Genomic DNA, 16,972 nt, shown 5'->3' on the forward strand with positions numbered 1-16,972 from the left:
TTTCTGTTGTTCAGCAAAGTGAATCACCTATATGTATACATATATCGCCTCTTTCTTAGATTTCCTTCCCATTTAGGTGGCCACAGACCACTGAGTAGAGTTCCCTGTGCAATTCACTGGGCCCTCATCAGTTATCTTTTTTATACATAGTAGTGTATATATGTCAATCCCAATCTCCCAATTTCATTCCATCCTTCTTTTCCCCCTTGATAACCATAAGTTTGGTCCCTATGTCTGTCAGTCCATTTCTATTTTGCAAATAGCCTAACTATTATGCTTTGCCATTTGATTCTGAAGTAGAACTGAAAGAAATGTCACTTGCTCAATCAGCGGATTCAACAATTCTCTCCTGTTCTTTTAAATTTCATTTCCTTCCTTTTGGTTTTATAGCTGCATTCACTGGGGGAGGAGAGGTGGAGTGTGTGCTTACCCACCTTACTCAGAACCAGAATCCTCTACTGCCTTTCTTTTTTGACCATGCCACAGTGCACGTAGATCTTAGTCCCCCTGATCAAGGGTGGAACCCAAGGCCCTGGCAGTGAGAGCACTGAATCCTAACCACTGAGCCACAGGGAATTTCCTCTGTTGCCTTTTAAAGCAGAGACATTTTTATAAATGGGTATTTTTCCCCCTTTACAGACGTGTGCTCATTGAAAACAGTCAAAAATTAAAGTCAATTTAAAAAATGATATGTAAACCTCCTACTCAGAGATAATCACACAGAGATACAATAATAACACAAGCATTAACAACAAATACAACCACAATATTGTGCATACCTAGGCCCTTTTAGGCTTACTCCTTGGAAGAAAAGTTATGACCATCCTAGATAGCATATTCAAAAGCAGAGACATTACTTTGCCAACAAAGGTCCATCTAGTCAAGGCTATGGTTTTTCCAGTGGTCATGTACGGATGTGAGAGTTGGACTGTGAAGAAAGCTGAGCACCGAAGAATTGATGCTTTTGAACTGTGGTGTTGGAGAAGAGTCTTGAAAGTCCCACGGACTGCAAGGAGAGCCAACCAGTCCATTCTAAAGGAGATCAGTCCTGGGTGTTCTTTGGAAGGAATGATGTTAAAGCTGAAACTCCAGTACTTTGGCCACTTCACGCGAAGAGTTGACTCATTGGAAAAGACTCTGATGCTGGGAGGGATTGGGGGCAGGAGGAGAAAGGGACGACAGAGGATGAGATGGCTGGATGGCATCACCAACTTGATGGACATGAGTTTGAGTGAACTCCAGGAGTTGGTGATGGACAGGGAGGCCTGGCGTGCTGCAATTCATGGGGTCATAAAGAGTCAGACATGACTCAGCGACTGAACTGAACTGAACTAAGGCCCTTTTAGTACCATCACAGTTGGTTTTTAGGTCTAGAAATTATGACCCCAAAATAATAATCCATGGACTAATATATGGGCAGATTCCTGCCCCAGGCATGAAGCCCTCTTCTGAAGGTTTAACAGGCCCAGGAGTGCTATTCATCCTGAGGTTCCATGAAGGTGGTGTGTTCACCACTAAGCTTAATTCATTCTGAGGCAAATCATGTCTGGTGGGTCTTCTTGGCTACTTTAGAGGTAAACCCCATAGTTTCCAAAGGCATGCATGTAAATTTCTATGTTGACAAGGCTCTTCCTACTCCCTGAGAGAGTTCAGGGTGTGGAAGAGTGAAGTTTACTGAAAGAAGAAAGGAAAAGAGAAAGAGTTTTGGAAAAAGCATAGTGAACTTATTTTCTAATTAAAGGGCCAGTACATGTTAGGTCCATGAATCAAGGCAAATTGGAAGTGGTCAAACAGGAGATGACAAGAGTGAACATCGACATTCTAGGAATCAGCAAACTAAAATGGACTGGAATGGGTGAATTTAACTCAGATGACCATTATATCTACTACCGCGGGCAGGAATCCCTCAGAAGAAATGGAGTAGCCATCATGGTCAACAAGAGTCTGAAATACAGTACTTGGATGCAATCTCAAAAATGACAGAATGATCTCTGTTCATTTACAAGGCAAACCATTCAATATCACAGTAATCCAAGTCTATGCCCCAATCAGTAACGCTGAAGAAGCTGAAGTTGAACGGTTCTATGAAGACCTACAAGATCTTTTAGAACTAACACCCAAAAAAGATGTCCTTTTCATTATAGGGGACTGGAATGCAAAAGTAGGAAGTCAAGAAACACCTGGAGGAACAGGCAAATTTGGCCTTGGAATGAAGCACAGAAAAGGCTAATAGAGTTTTGCCAAGAGAACACACTGCTCATAGCAAATATCCTCTTTCAACAACACAAGACAAGGCTCTATACATGGACATCACCAGATGGTCAACACCAAAATCAGATTGATTATATTCTTTGCAGCCAAAGATGGAGAAGCTCTATATAGTCAGCAAAAACAAGACCGGGAGCTGACTGTGGCTAAGATCATGAACTCCTTATTACCAAATTCAGACCCAAATTGAAGAAAATAGGGAAAACTGCTAGACCATTCAGGTATGACCTAAATCAAATCCCTTATGATTATATAGTGGAAGTGAGAAATAGATTTAAGGGCCTAGATCTGATAGATAGAGTGCCTGAGGAACTATGGACGGAGGTTCGTGACATTGTACAGGAGACAGGGATCAAGATCGTCCCCATGGAAAAGAAATGCAAAAAAGCAAACTGGCTGTCTGGGGAGGCATTACAAATAGCTGGGAAAAGAACAGAAGTGAAAAGCAAAGGAGAAAAGGAAAGATATAAGCATCTGAATGCAGCGTTCCAAAGAATAGCAAGAAGAGATAAGAAAGACTTCTTCAGCAATCAACACAAAGCAATAGAGGAAAACCACAGAATGGGAAAGACTAGAGATCTCTTCAAGAAAATTAGAGATACCAAGGGAACATCTCATGCAAAGATGGGCTCGATAAAGGACAGAAATGGTATGGACCTAACAGAAGCAGAGGATATAAATAAGAGGTGGCAAGAATACACGGAAGAACTGTACAAAAAAGATCTGCATGACCCAGATAATCATGATGGTGTGATCACTAATCTAGAGCCAGACATCTTGGAATGTGAAGTCAAGTGGGCCTTAGAAAGCATCACTACAAACAAAGCTAGTGGAGGTGATGGAATTCCAGTTGAGCTGTTTCAAATCCTGAAAGATGATGCTGTGAAAGTGCTGCACTCAATATGCCAGCAAATTTGGAAAACTCAGCAGTGGTCACAGGACTGGAAAAGGTCAGTTTTCATTCCAGTCCCAAAGAAAGGCAATGCAAAAGAATGCTCAAACTACCACACAATTGCACTCATCTCACATGCTAGTAAAGTAATGCTCAAAATTCTCCAAGCCAGGCTTTAGCAATATGTGAACCGTGAACTCCCTGATGTTCAAGCTGGTTTTAGAAAAGGCAGAGGAACCAGAGATCAAATTGCCAACATCTGCTGGATCACGGAAAAAGCAAGAGAGTTCCAGAAAAACATCTATTTCTGCTTTATTGACTATGCCAAAGCTTTTGACTGTGTGGATCACAATAAACTGTGGAAAATTCTGAAAGATGGGAATACTAGACCACCTGACGTGCCTCTTGAGAAACCTATATGCAGGTCGGGAAGCAACAGTTAGAACTGGACATGGAACAACAGATGGTTCCAAATAGGAAAAGGAGTACGTCAATGCTGTATATTGTCACCCTGCTTATTTAACTTATATGCAGAGTACATCATGAGAAATGCTGGGCTGGAAGAAGCACAAGCTGGAATCAAGATTGCTGGGAGAACTATCAATAACCTCAGATATGCAGATGACACCACCATTATGGCAGAAAGTGAAGAGGAACTAAAATGCCTCTTGATGAAAGTAAAAGAGGAGAGTGAAAAAGTTGGCTTAAAGCTCCACATTCAGAAAATGAAGATCATGGCATCTGGTCCCATCACTTCATGGGAAATATATGGGGAAACTGTGGAAACAGTGTCAGACTTTATTTTTCTGGGCTCCAAAATCACTGCAGATGGTGACTGCAGCCATGAAATTAAAAGATGCTTACTCCTTGGAAGGAAAGTTATGACCAACCTAGATGGCATATTAAAAAGCAGAGACATCATTTTGCCAACAAAGGTCCATCTAGTCAAGGCTATTGTTTTTCCAGTAGTCATGTATGGGTGTGAGATTTGGACTGTGAAGAAAGCTGAGCATGGAAGAATTGATGCTTTTGAACTGTGGAGTTGGAGAAGACTCTTGTGAGTCCCATGGACTGCAAGGAGATCCAACCAGTCCATTCTAAAGGAGATCAGTCCTGGGTGTTCACTGGAAGGACTGATGTTAAAGCTGAAACTCCAGTTTGAAACTTGGCCACTTCATACCAAGAGTTGACTCATTGGAAAAGACTCTGATGCTGGGAGGGATTGGGGGCAGGAGGAAAAGGGGACGACAGAGGATGAGATGGCTGGATGGCATCACCAACTCGATGGACACGGGTTTGGGTGAACTCCGGGAGTTAGTGATGGACAGGGAGGCCTGGCGTGCTGCAATTCTTGAGGTCGCAAAGAGTCGGACGCAACTGAGTGACTGAACTGAACTGAATAAACAAAATAAATAGGCCTTTTAGCGTATTACACAATTCAATAAAATGCTGAAACAAAAGGTTTCATGTGACTAGTTGGAGACAAAATGACCAATTTTTTAGAAAGTATTTCAAAGAATTTTCTAATTTACTTCCTTGGCCAGAGGCATGCAAATATTAAATCACCTGTGGCCAATTTATTTTTTTTCCAATCATGAAGATTAAACATTCTTGGTTCTCTCTTGGTTATTTCTCAAGAAATAAATTATTAAACTCAACTAAAAAGAAAAAAGTTGACACATCAAAAATATTTCTCTTTCTCTTAGCAAAACTCCCTTTCTTCCTAAAACAAAAATCAATTTGCTTTCATCCTTTACCAAGAAGCCATCACTTAATTGGAAGCAAGTTTAGAATGCAGAGTCATAGTCGGGTAGTGGTCAAAGGTAACAATTCATACTTTTTTCAAGGACCTGTGTCTAACTCAGCCTTCCCCAAGATAACAAGCAAATCCATGCAATTTAGCATTGGGAAACATCTTGTTTATGTTTAAACTTTGACTGTTGTGCAAGATTGCCTATTACAATTAACATTGGTTGGTTGCAGTTCAATACGCACTGGTTTTCTGCAGAGCTTAGCTATGGCACCCTCTGAGTTACTGTATCAGGTAAGAAGAGGATACAGTGTGAAAACTCTCTGCTTTAAAAGACAGCAGATGGACTTTCCCAGTGGTGCAGTGAGTGAGAGTCTGCCTTGGGATTCAGGATATGCGGGTTCAAACCCTGGTCAGGGAAGTAAGATCCCACATGTCATGGTGTAACTAAGTCCGAGTATTGCAACTACTGAAGCTCGAGTGCCACAGCTAGAGAGCCTGCACCCAGAAACAAAGGAGCCTGCAAGACACAGAGATGATCCCCCCTCTTGTGCAGTGACCAAGACCCAAAGCAGCCAAGAAAAAAAAAAAAAAACCAGCAGAGAAGTTCTGGTTCTGGGTGAGGAAGGTAAGCACCTACCATTCTTTTTCCCCAGTGAATGCAGCCATAAAGCCTGGAAAGAATGCATAAAACAGGTATTTAAGAACTCGAAAAATAAATGACGGGGAGAAGACCAGAATTTAAAATACCATCCAACTAATGATAAGCTCCCTCCTCCTTTGACCTCTAATCAACCCTAGTCTGGACTCCAGGCAGTACAAAGCCTAACATGGACAACAAGCAAAGGCAGAGAAAGCTCTAGGAGAGCCCTTGAACTGCTGTGAGGATAGGAAAGGGACTATGAATGAGCAGGGAAACTGGGGAACATCTTCCTCTTTTATTCCTACTCCATCTTCTCACAATTTAGCACTCAGGCAATTTTGCTGCATTGGTGGCAGCAATGACAAAGGTCTTAGGTACTTAAAACTATCAAGAGAGGAAGATAAACAACAGGATACTACTGGAGAGCACAGGGCATTATATTCAACATCCTGGGATAAACCATAATGGAAATGAATATGAAAAAAAATGTACATATGGATAACCGCATCATTTTGCTGTCCAGTATAAATTAACACAAACATTGTAAATCAACTATACTTAAAAAAAAAAAAACACTTTAAGGAAAGGGAATCTTCCTCTCTGATAAGAGGAGCTGTGGTCCCAAGAGGGTGGGATAAATGACCGTGCTTCTCTTTCTCTTCTGGTCCTTTCGTTCCCTGGTCCTGGAGGTGAACATGGTTTCAGGAGGTATGCGGCAGAATGAGGTAACTAAAGCCTTAGCATTCTAGCTGAAGGATCTGAAAAGGGAGCCTCAAGAAATGGCAAAGTACAGGGGGCAACGGGAGAGAGAGAGAGAGAGGCAGGAGCTCGGGGAAGCAACTCCACAGGGACGTTCGTGAACTTGGGTTCATCCCTCAGCTGTAGATGTGTGAATCTGGCCCTAAGCACAGTACCACAGACTTTGGGAACTGAAGTTACAGAGCAGACCTCCACTCAGATTCCACCCTGCAGCTTGGTGGGGTACACGCCACACAAACAGGAACAGCATTGCAAAGGCTCCGAAAATACAACTAACGCTCAGAAGATGAGTCAGAAGTTGTGGTCTGAAAGCTGATTCCACTGCTTTCTAAAAGGAAGAAATGATTAAGCAAAACACATAACTCACAAAGGCTTGGATCCAACACACTCGACCATCTTACTCAACAGGAAGAAAACAAACAGCCCAGTGTAAGAAATGTGCAATAGACTTGAGAGGATGATTCACTATAGACTATATAAAAGCTGGCAAGTAGTCATATGAAAAGACACTGGTATTAAATGATTACAATTTTAAAATATTGACATTTTTCAGTGCTGAAAGAGATGGGGGACAACAGGAACTCTCATACACAGTTGGTGGAAATGCAGAATGGTACAACCACAATGGAAAACAGTGTGTTGATTTCTCATGAAGTTACCAGATGACCCTGGACTCCCTCCCAGGTGTTTAACCTGGAAAAATGAACACTCAGTTTTTACAAAACTTGTTAATCAATATTAACACAGCTCTATTCAGAATAACCCAAAACTGGAAATAACTCAGATGTCCTTTTGGGTTATTGGGTAAATAAATGAAAACATCCATGCAGGGAATACTATTCAGCAACAAAAAGGAACAAATGATTAATATATGAAACAACTCTGATAAATATCAAAGATGTTATGTTTATGCAAAGGAACCAGTTATAAAGGTTGCATATTGTGTGATTCCATGTATATGGCGTTCTCTAGAACATAAAACTGGGGCTGCCAACTTTGGTGGCTCAGATGGTAAAGAATCTGCCTGCAATGCAGGAGACCCAGGTTCAATCCCTGGGTCAGAAAGATCCCCTGGAGAAGGAAATGGCAACTCACTCCAGTATTCTTGCCTAGAGAATTCCATGAACAGAGAAGTCTGGTGTGGGCTACAGTCCATGGGGTTGCAAAGAGTCAGGCATGACTGATGCAGCTAACACTTCCACTTTTACAAAACACAAAACTATAACAATCAGTGGTTGCCAGAGTTTGAGATGAGAGATGCAGGGATTAGAGAGTGTGATCATAAAGGATATAGATTACAAGGCAGCTTTTTGGAAAATAGAACCCTTCTATAGCCTGATTACGATGCTGGCTATATGGATCGATACAAGTCTTAAAAGTGGGAATTATATATCAAAAAAGTCAATTTGACCCTATATTAATTTTAAATATTAAAGTATAAAAACAAATATAATAAATACTCAATAAAAGGTTATTCACATGAAGTACAACCAGAATCTCTATTTGGACGCTTCTCACATTGTGTCATAATTGTGTTAACACTGTAGGTCTATTCCTACAGTGCATCCATTTCTCCAGGGTAGTAACCTTAGCTTTCTAATCTCTTATCTCCAGAATCCCACAGAGTATCTGACATCTAAAGTAGACACTGAATAATATTTTTGAAAGATAAAAAATGAATAAATTAGATGTAACCAGTTCACATTATTTCATTTTGGTAGAGGAAGAGCAGGAGAGAAACAGAACTTAATGAAAAGAACTCCTAAAAGTGAAAGAGTTCCAGAAAGACTCATTTTATAGTTACACACTTTTGGGGGCTTTTGGGGCATGACCACATAACATTAATATTTATGATTTATGAGATAGTGCATGTATGCAGTCTTCAACAGGGATTCTACTGTAAAGGCATTAATTATAATGAATTTATTAATTGAGGGACTGCTCTAATAATTCTTTGAGCAACACTGGAGAGGCAAGGGTGAAATGGGTGAAGGAGGTCAAAAGGTACAAGCGTCCATTATAAAATAAATAAATCCTAGGGATGTAATGTGGTTGCTACATGGTGAATAAAATTAATAGCATTGTATTGTCAGACTTTATTTTTGGGGGCTCCAAAATCACTGCAGATGTTGACTGCAGCCATGAAATTAAAAGACACTTGCTCATTGGAAGGAAAGTTATGACCAACCTAGATAGCATATTGAAAAGCAGAGACATTACTTTGCCAACAAAGGTCCATCTAGATAAGGGTATGGTTTTTCCAGTGGTCATGTATGGATGTGAAAGTTGGACTGTGAAGAAAGCTGAGCATGGAAGAATTGATGCTTTTGAACTGTGGTGTTGGAGAAGACTCTTGAGAGTCCCTTGGACTACAAGGAGATCCAACCAGTCCATTCTGAAGGAGATTAGCCCTGGGATTTCTTTGGAAGGAATGATGCTGAAGCTGAAACTCCAATACTTTGGCCGCCTCATGTGAAGAGTTGACTCATTGGAAAAGACTCTGATGCTGGGAGAGATTGGGGGCAGGATGAGAAGGGGACGACAGAGGATGAGATGGCTGGATGGCATCACCAACTCGATGGACATGAGTTTGGGTAAACTCTGGGAGTTGGTGATGGACAGGGAGGCCTGGTGTGCTGCAATTCATGGGGTTGCAAAGAGTCGGACATGACTGAGAGACTGAACTGAACTGAACTGGATTGTCTATTTTAAAGTTGCTAAGAGATCTTAAAAGCTCTCATCATAAGAAAAAACTATTGTAACTACATATGATGATAGATACTGGGTTTCGCGGTAACATCTTATGGAAAAAGTTGGATGAACTTTTTGGCCAACTCAATATTAACTAGACTTACTGTGATGATCATTTCACAATATAAACAAACACTGAATAATTATGTGGTACACTTGAAGCTAATATAATGCTAGCTGTCAATTATATCTCAATAAAAAAGTAAGAATGGCCAGGTTACAAGGTATGTTATATTAAGAAGAGATGGCAAGAATACACAGAAGAACTATACAAAAAAGATCTTCATGACCCAGATAACCATAATGGTGTGATCACTCACCTAGAGCCAGACATCCTGGAAAGTGAAGTCAACGGGGCCTTAGGAAGCATCACTATGAACAAAGCTAGTGGAGGTGATGGAATTCCAGTTGAGCTATTTCAAATCCTAAAAGATGATGCTGTGAAACTGCTGCACTCAATATGCCAGCATATTAGAAAAACTCAGCAGTGGCCACAGGACTGGAAAAGGTCAGTTTTCATTCTAATAGCAAAGAAAGGTATTTCATCCCAATACCATTTCATTCCAAAGCCAAAGAATGCTCAAACTACCACACAATTGCACTTATCTCACACACTAGCACAATAATGCTCAAAGTTTTCCAAGCTAGGCTTCAACAGTACATGATCCAAGAACTTCTAGATGTTCAAGCTAGATTTAAAAAAGGCAGAGGAACCAGAGATCAGACCGGCAACATCCATTGGATCATAGAAAAAGCAAGAAAATTCCAGAAAAAAAAAAATCTACTTCTGCTTTATTGACTATGCGAAAGCCTTTGACTATGTGGATCACAACAAACTGTAGAAAATTCTTCAAGAGATGGGAATATCAGACAACTTGACCTGCCTGAGAAATCTGTATGCAGGTCAAGAAGCAATAGTTAGAACTGGACATGGAACAATGGACTGGTTCCAAAATGGGAAAGGAGTTCATCAAGGCTGTATATTGTCACCTTGCTTATTTAACTTATATGCAGGGTACATCATGTGAAATGCTGGGCTGGATGAAGCACAAGCTAGAATAAAGACTGCCAGGGGAAATATCAATAACCTCAGATACGTAGATGACACCATCCTCATGGCAGAAAATGGAGAGGAACTAAAGAGCCTCTTGATGAAGGTGAAAGAGGAGAGTGAAAAAGCTGGCTTAAAACTCAACATTCAAAAAATGAAGATCATGGCATCTGGTCCCATCACTTCATGGAAAACAGGAAAACAATGGAAACAGTGACAGACTTTATTTTCTCAGGCTCCAAAATCACTGCAGATGGTGACTGCAGCCATGAAATTAAAAGATGCTTACTCCTTGGAAGAAAAGCTATGACCAATTTAGACAGTATATTAAAACGCAGAGACATTACTTTGCCAACAAAGGTCTGTCCAGTAAAAGCTATGGTTTTTCCAGTAGTCATGTATGGATGTGAGAGTTGGACTGTGAAGAAAGCTGAGCACCGAAGAATTGATGCTTTTGAACTGTGGTGTTGGAGGAGACTCTTGAGAGTCCCTTGGACTGCAAGGAGATCAAACCAGTCAACCCGAAAGGAAATCAGTCCCTTTTATTCACTGGAGGGACTGATGTTGAAGCTGAAGCTCCAATATTTTGGTTACCTGATGCCAAGAACAGACTCATTAGAAAAGACCCTGATGCTGGAAAATATTGAAGGCAGGAGGAGAAGGGGACGACAGAGGATGAGACGGTTTGATGGCATCACTGACTCAATGGACATGAGTTTGAGCAAGCTCCAGGAGTTGGTGATGGACAGGGAATCCTGGCGTGCTGCAGTCCACGGGGTTGTAAAGAGTTGGACATGACTTAGCGACTGAACCGAAGCCAACTCTGGAAATTATAGCTTTTCTCTGATGTAAAAAAAAAAAAAGGTACAGAACATAAAACCTGTAGTGAAATAATTCATTTACTTTACTTTGTTCTATTGGATGAAGGCACTAAATACCTTTGATTTGTTGTTGTTGTCACTCAGTCATGTCCAACTCTTTGCAACTCCATGGATGGAGCCTGCTGGGCTCCTCTGTCCATGGGATTTTCTGGGCAAGAATACTGGAGTGGGTTGCCCTTTCCCCGCCCAGGGAGGATCTTCCTGACCCAAGGATTGAACCTGAATCTCCTGTGTCTCCTGAATTGGCAGGCAGATGCTTTATCCTCACCAGTTCAGTTCAGTTTACCCTCATATATGGTCATATATGATCAAAACAAAAATTTCAAGGTTCTCCTTTGTGTAAAGCTGAAATTTCCCCTGTAGGCACATATTAATAGTATGCCACAATTCCTAATAATTTATGCATTATGTTGTCAAAACTATGACTTCCTCCCTAATTAAAAAAAAAAGTCATTGGAAAGCTAGAGAGAAAGGATAATTCAAGTTGCTTTAGGAAAGTAACATTTGCTTTAGAAACAGCATAAAGAGGTTTCTCCCAAAGGAAAGATCATCTGTAAAAAAGAGTTGTTCTGAGCAGAGAATAGCTGATACAAGAGTAAAAAGAAAAAAAGAAAAATTTTAGCTCACTAAACTGGAATCCTGACTTTCATAAGGACCAAGGCAAGGTTAATGTGATTCTCAAACACTGCTGCAAATGGCAGCATGAGAGTGGGTCTAAGCTAAGTTTACCTCTGCCATATTGGCTTGGCCAAAAAGTGAGTTTGGGTTTTTCCATACAATCTTACAGAAAACCCCAAACCAACTTTTTGGCCAGCCCAATATATAAAGACAATGCTTATTATTGTGCTTGGATTTTTTTCTCCACTTTCCTTGCTCTATTGGACAGTGTTTAGTTATCGAATTTTTAAAATAATACTTTAATAAATACTTATTATGTAAGTCATCAGTTATACAGATATAAAATCTATAATATGCATTAATTAACATAGCATATATAAGTATAAAATACTTTAGATCAATAGTCAAGTTTTAAGTGGCCATATCTGGGGTCCTGTTACACTCTATGAAAACTAACAAGACAGTTCACCTTCCCATAGCATACATGCTTGGAAACAGAAAAGAAAGGAAAAAAGAGCCTCATTTAAATTATATGATGAAAACAAACACAACCAAAGCTTAAATGATGATATAAATATGACAAATATCACCCGCATGTCTGCCGTTGATATTCTCAATTGTTTGAACTCTATCAACAAAGGTGCTGAAAATAATGAACACCGAGAGCCATTCAGGACTCAAATTTATTGAACAGGACTTACGTAGAATAATATACCCCAGTAACAGCTGCCAAATTAGAAAGTAAATGCTATTTTCTTGTTGTCTGACCAGTCAATACTGAGTTCCATGAAAGTATAGGGTTGTTGTGCTCAACCCCTAAATACTAGGCAGAAAATGGGATCTGACACAGAGCAAGTACAAAATAATACTTTCAGAAAAACATTTTGCAATAAATGAATAAATAAGCATGTTTCCACAAGATTAGAGCTGAAAGTAAAATTATATAATAACTGAACTTTAGGAGTCACATTGGCACATCCCTGGATGTTAGATATTGGCATGGTTCTATTTGGACATGCATTCTTTCATTCATTCATCCCACCAACCAACAAACAATTCTTTCTAATTTTAGAATACTTTGTGTTAAGGTCTGTGATCAGGACTGGGGATACAAAAGTCATAGGAAGATACTGTAAATGATTTCAAGTGGCCTAAGTGTAGTGCGGGATATATACAGATACAGAGCTAATATAATTAGTACCAATGGATTATACCTTGAGAACTATAATAAGTACAACATTGTAATAGTGAATTCCAATGAGGACATAACTAGTTCTACCAGAAATAATCAAGGTATAGTTCTTAGCAAAGGCAGTTGTTCAACTGAGCTCTGAGAAATACAAAGGATACTGATTGATAAAAAATGGCAGATTATAAATTGTTAAGAGCATGAAATTTGAAAACAGGCTGCAGAAGTATGAATCCTAGCCTACCACTTATTAGCTGCGTGACCTTCCTGAAGTTACTTAACTTCTCTGTTCATCAGATCCCTCATATATAACATGGAGGCAATAATACCACTTATAGCATAGGGGTGTTGGGGAGTAAGTTAGTTGATGTATGTAAAGCACCTTTAACAGCACCTGAAACATAATACAAGTATATGTAAGATGGAGAAAAGAAGCAAGGGCAAGAAAGAAGCAACAGCATAAAAAAGTCCTGAAGTGCTAAAAAAATAATTTCTTTCTGTTCTTCACCAGAAAAAAAAGAAAGCATAAAGTGTGCTAAGTACAAACTACTATGTATAAAATGCATTTTGCCAACTCACTGACAACTTTGGGTCATTGATCATTTATTACCACTACGGATGCTCAACCAGGAAAAATGCACAAATGCACGTACGTACACTGAAAGCCCCACACATATCAGTAACTTCAGGGGACCATCCACAGAATCAAGGGTAGCAGGTACTTCTTTGCACGTATGTACACTGAAAGCTCCAACCGTATCAATAATTTCAGGGGACCATCCACAGAATCAAGGGTAGCGGGTGCATCTTTGCACGTATGTACATTCAAAGCTCCACACATATCCATAATTTCAGGGCTCCATCCACAGAATCAAGGGTAGCGGGCACTGCTTCAAGGTCAGAGCCATAGATGATGGAATGGTCTAATGGGTTTACTTTCCACAGAAACCAAAGCTTGGTATGGAATTTCATACAACCCCGTGCAACTTTGGACCCTGAAGTATCTAATCAAAAAACTTAAACCGTGAACTCATAGAAGACTGAGATGAACAGAACACAGAGAACTTCACAGCTGCGTCTCAAATCAAAGAAGGGCTAAAGTGGACAATCACAGCAAGGTGGTTCTTTGTCTGAGAAGCAGACCTGTGAAGGACGAGGATGCAGGTCCTCTGGCCCTGAGGAGGAGATGAAGCTGAGAGACACAATGTAAAAACAGAACGGTTTTGTACTCACATGGTGAAGGAGCCTGGGGGGGCAGACACTCTCCGCAGGTCCGCAGCTTGCACCTGATGGATACTAGAGGCAGCAGGGAATGAGCAGCGAAGACAGTCAGCAAAACAGCGTGGACAGACAGGGAACAAGCCGGGAGAGAGAAAGAGAGACACACAAAATTTAAACAGAACTTAAATGAGCGCGTCACCAAACAGTGAATGAGAAGAAAAGGAAAACCAAGCCAGCCACAGAAAGAATCCAAAAAGCCAGTGATAGCAACGAAGCCAACGGGACACATGGCAGGGCTGGTGCTCAGGCAAGCTGCAGACTGGGGCACGAGGCAGGGCGCCTGTAGCCGCTGCAGGAGCGCGGATGCTGCGCAGGGCTGCGGGGCACCACGGTCCTCTCTGGCTCTAGGCCTCAGAGGGCACCCATCTGTGTGTGTGCACAGACACACACACGCACACACACACACACACGAGTGGTAGGCTGGCCCAGTCAACTCATCTTTGAGCAGAATCAAGGTAAGCTGAATCGCTTAACAAATAGTCCTCATGATTCCAGGGCTTCGTTGAAATGTTCACGTCAAAAGAAAAACCATCTTGAACAGAGCCACCCAACAAAAACTTAAAGGTTATACCAAGAAAGACTAATTTCATCACAATGATGCCGTAATTCCACTGATACTCTTGGCAGTGGAGTGAAACCATAGACTTCTCTCTCTTCTCTACCCCTCCTTTAAAAATTAAAATAAAAGAGAGGGTCTTCCATGGCTACCACAAAAGATAAAATGTGGAACCGAAGAAATGAAACCCCGCATTTCCTGTTACTTTTATGTTATTAGTAACAACTCTTACTCTCTGAGACCATTTGAATGGTTTCAGTATAACACTCTTCCCCAATCTATCTTTCCCTATAACCCTACTCCCTCATTTCTGCTGGGTATGTAAATTCTTATACGAAGCCTCCCACGAATTAACTCCTTATTATCCTCAAAGGGCTATCAGTTATCACCAATAGTACTTTTCAGCAGCCCAGGATGGGGGAACCCAGTTGCCCAATTTAGAGTCTGCCAACTGAAAATATTTCCCATGGAGTATTCAGTCACCCTTCACATTGCTGTCTTAATTGCTAGAGAACTCAGTCTAAGATCTTCCTAAGCACCTGAGTTAATGTAGAACTTCTGATCTCCTTCAAGAGTGCCTTTCAAATAGCAAGATCTAGGTTTATCTGGCTATCATGTTACCAATACATGAATATGAACCTAGACAAACCTGCTCAATTACTTTTGGGGTGGATGATATTTATTAGAGTCATATCTGAAGTAGATTCATAAGCCATACATGACATATAAAGGCATATGCTCCTATATCAATGGGGTGGGCAGAGGAAGGGGTAGTGAGCCTAATGGGCCTAGCTAGTCTTTTAGTTTGTATATGGTAATAGCAAATGGGATCACAAGCCAATAAATATTTTTTTAGATTTTTTTTTTCTTTTTGCAGAAGTAAAGATCTAGGGGCATCATGAAAGCCATTTAGCTGTTTCTCATGGGATTTTCTCCAGCCATCCATGTATACCAGATCTCGAAATTATTAAGCATATATCTTCCACTTACTACCATAAAATACGATCAAGAGATTTTCTATATTATTTTTATACTCACAAAGTTTTAGATTTATGTTATTTTGGAATCGATTTCTGAGAAGTGCAACAGATGGAACATTATAGATCTGATGCCTGTGGGAGTCCCTTGTTCAACATGTAACATTAAGACTCCACCCTGATGGGCACTGGGGACCCTGTAGGAAAAACCCCAGGGTCTCCCCCAGAGCCGAGGAGACAAGGCAGCCAGTAATGACACTACTTTTGATAAATGGTGAGACAGGCAACAAGTCCCTCAGGCACTGCAGGGACACTGAGTGGTGTATTTAATGGCCGGAAGCAGAAGGCAAAGGATTCTCAGGGAAAGTCATATGTCGATGGGAGTAGGCACTCGAGCAAAAGCCAACAGATGAAAAGGAAGGAAGGGACAAACTCAAGAAGAGCAACAGGAGAGCAGAAATACGATGATGTTCAAGACAGGCCCGACTGCTCTCTGTCTTGACTGCCAAGATGAACTTTGCATGACGGGGGCCTAAGGAATGAAAAGCTTGAAGGACTCAGAACGCAGAAGAAAACGCCTAAGAAGGTATCAGTGGCCAGGCTTCCCTTACACTGGAAACGCCACTTGGAAATTTAGTGGAAAAAGCTGGATTTCCAAACAGCAAGAAGCGGTCTAATCACAGAGGGTGAATAAGAGTAGTGGGTGACAGATTTTCTAAAAATGCAGTGTTGAAGGATAATTTTAATAATAAGTAGGAATCAAGATCTTTGCTAATCTTTAAGATTATATATATATATATGTCCTTTTAAGAAATGGACAGAATTTTATTACTGCCATTTCCCAGAAGTCTATCTTCGAGTCTGAGGCTGCTTAGATGGAGGCACCACTGTCCCCTAGTGGCATGTGACTGCATTTTTGAGATGAAATCGCTTCTTGAACACCCTTGCAGCTAAATCTGTGAAGTTACATCATATGTACCCCATGTACCAAAAAACCCCAATTCTTTACATTTGATTTTAATACATGAAGAAAGCCCCAATAAATTCTTAACACAGTTTCTGAGCAAAAACAAATTGTTTTTTCTCAAGGGCAAAAATTGTTTGAAACTAAACAACCCAAAACAATTACATGTCTGATAAGGCTGTTAAGGGTAGAAGCACCAGGCATGAAAATGAGAGCTGTTTGACCATAGATACTAAGAATTTTTAGCCCTGCTAACAAGGGATCTACAAGTGATCCAAAACAACCTGGACTATCTCAGAGAGGACTTATCACTTTGTCGTTCAGATTTTCTCTCAAACCAATAGTTCACAGCCTAACTCTGAACATTTTTAAGAGAGAGTATGGCCAGCTGT

At 40.6% G+C, this 16,972-nt stretch overlaps 1 protein-coding gene across 1 annotated transcript in view; it reads right to left on the minus strand.

Annotated features, from left to right (window-relative positions):
- The window catches only part of DGKI (diacylglycerol kinase iota), a 344,361-nt gene that overhangs the window by 172,282 nt on the left and 155,107 nt on the right, over positions 1 to 16,972 (minus strand). The gene's annotated exons all lie outside the window — the stretch shown is intronic.

The sequence above is a fragment of the Oryx dammah genome, unplaced genomic scaffold (genome assembly GCF_014754425.2).
Source record: "Oryx dammah isolate SB20612 unplaced genomic scaffold, SCBI_Odam_1.1 HiC_scaffold_18, whole genome shotgun sequence".
NCBI classification, from domain to species: domain Eukaryota; kingdom Metazoa; phylum Chordata; class Mammalia; order Artiodactyla; family Bovidae; genus Oryx; species Oryx dammah.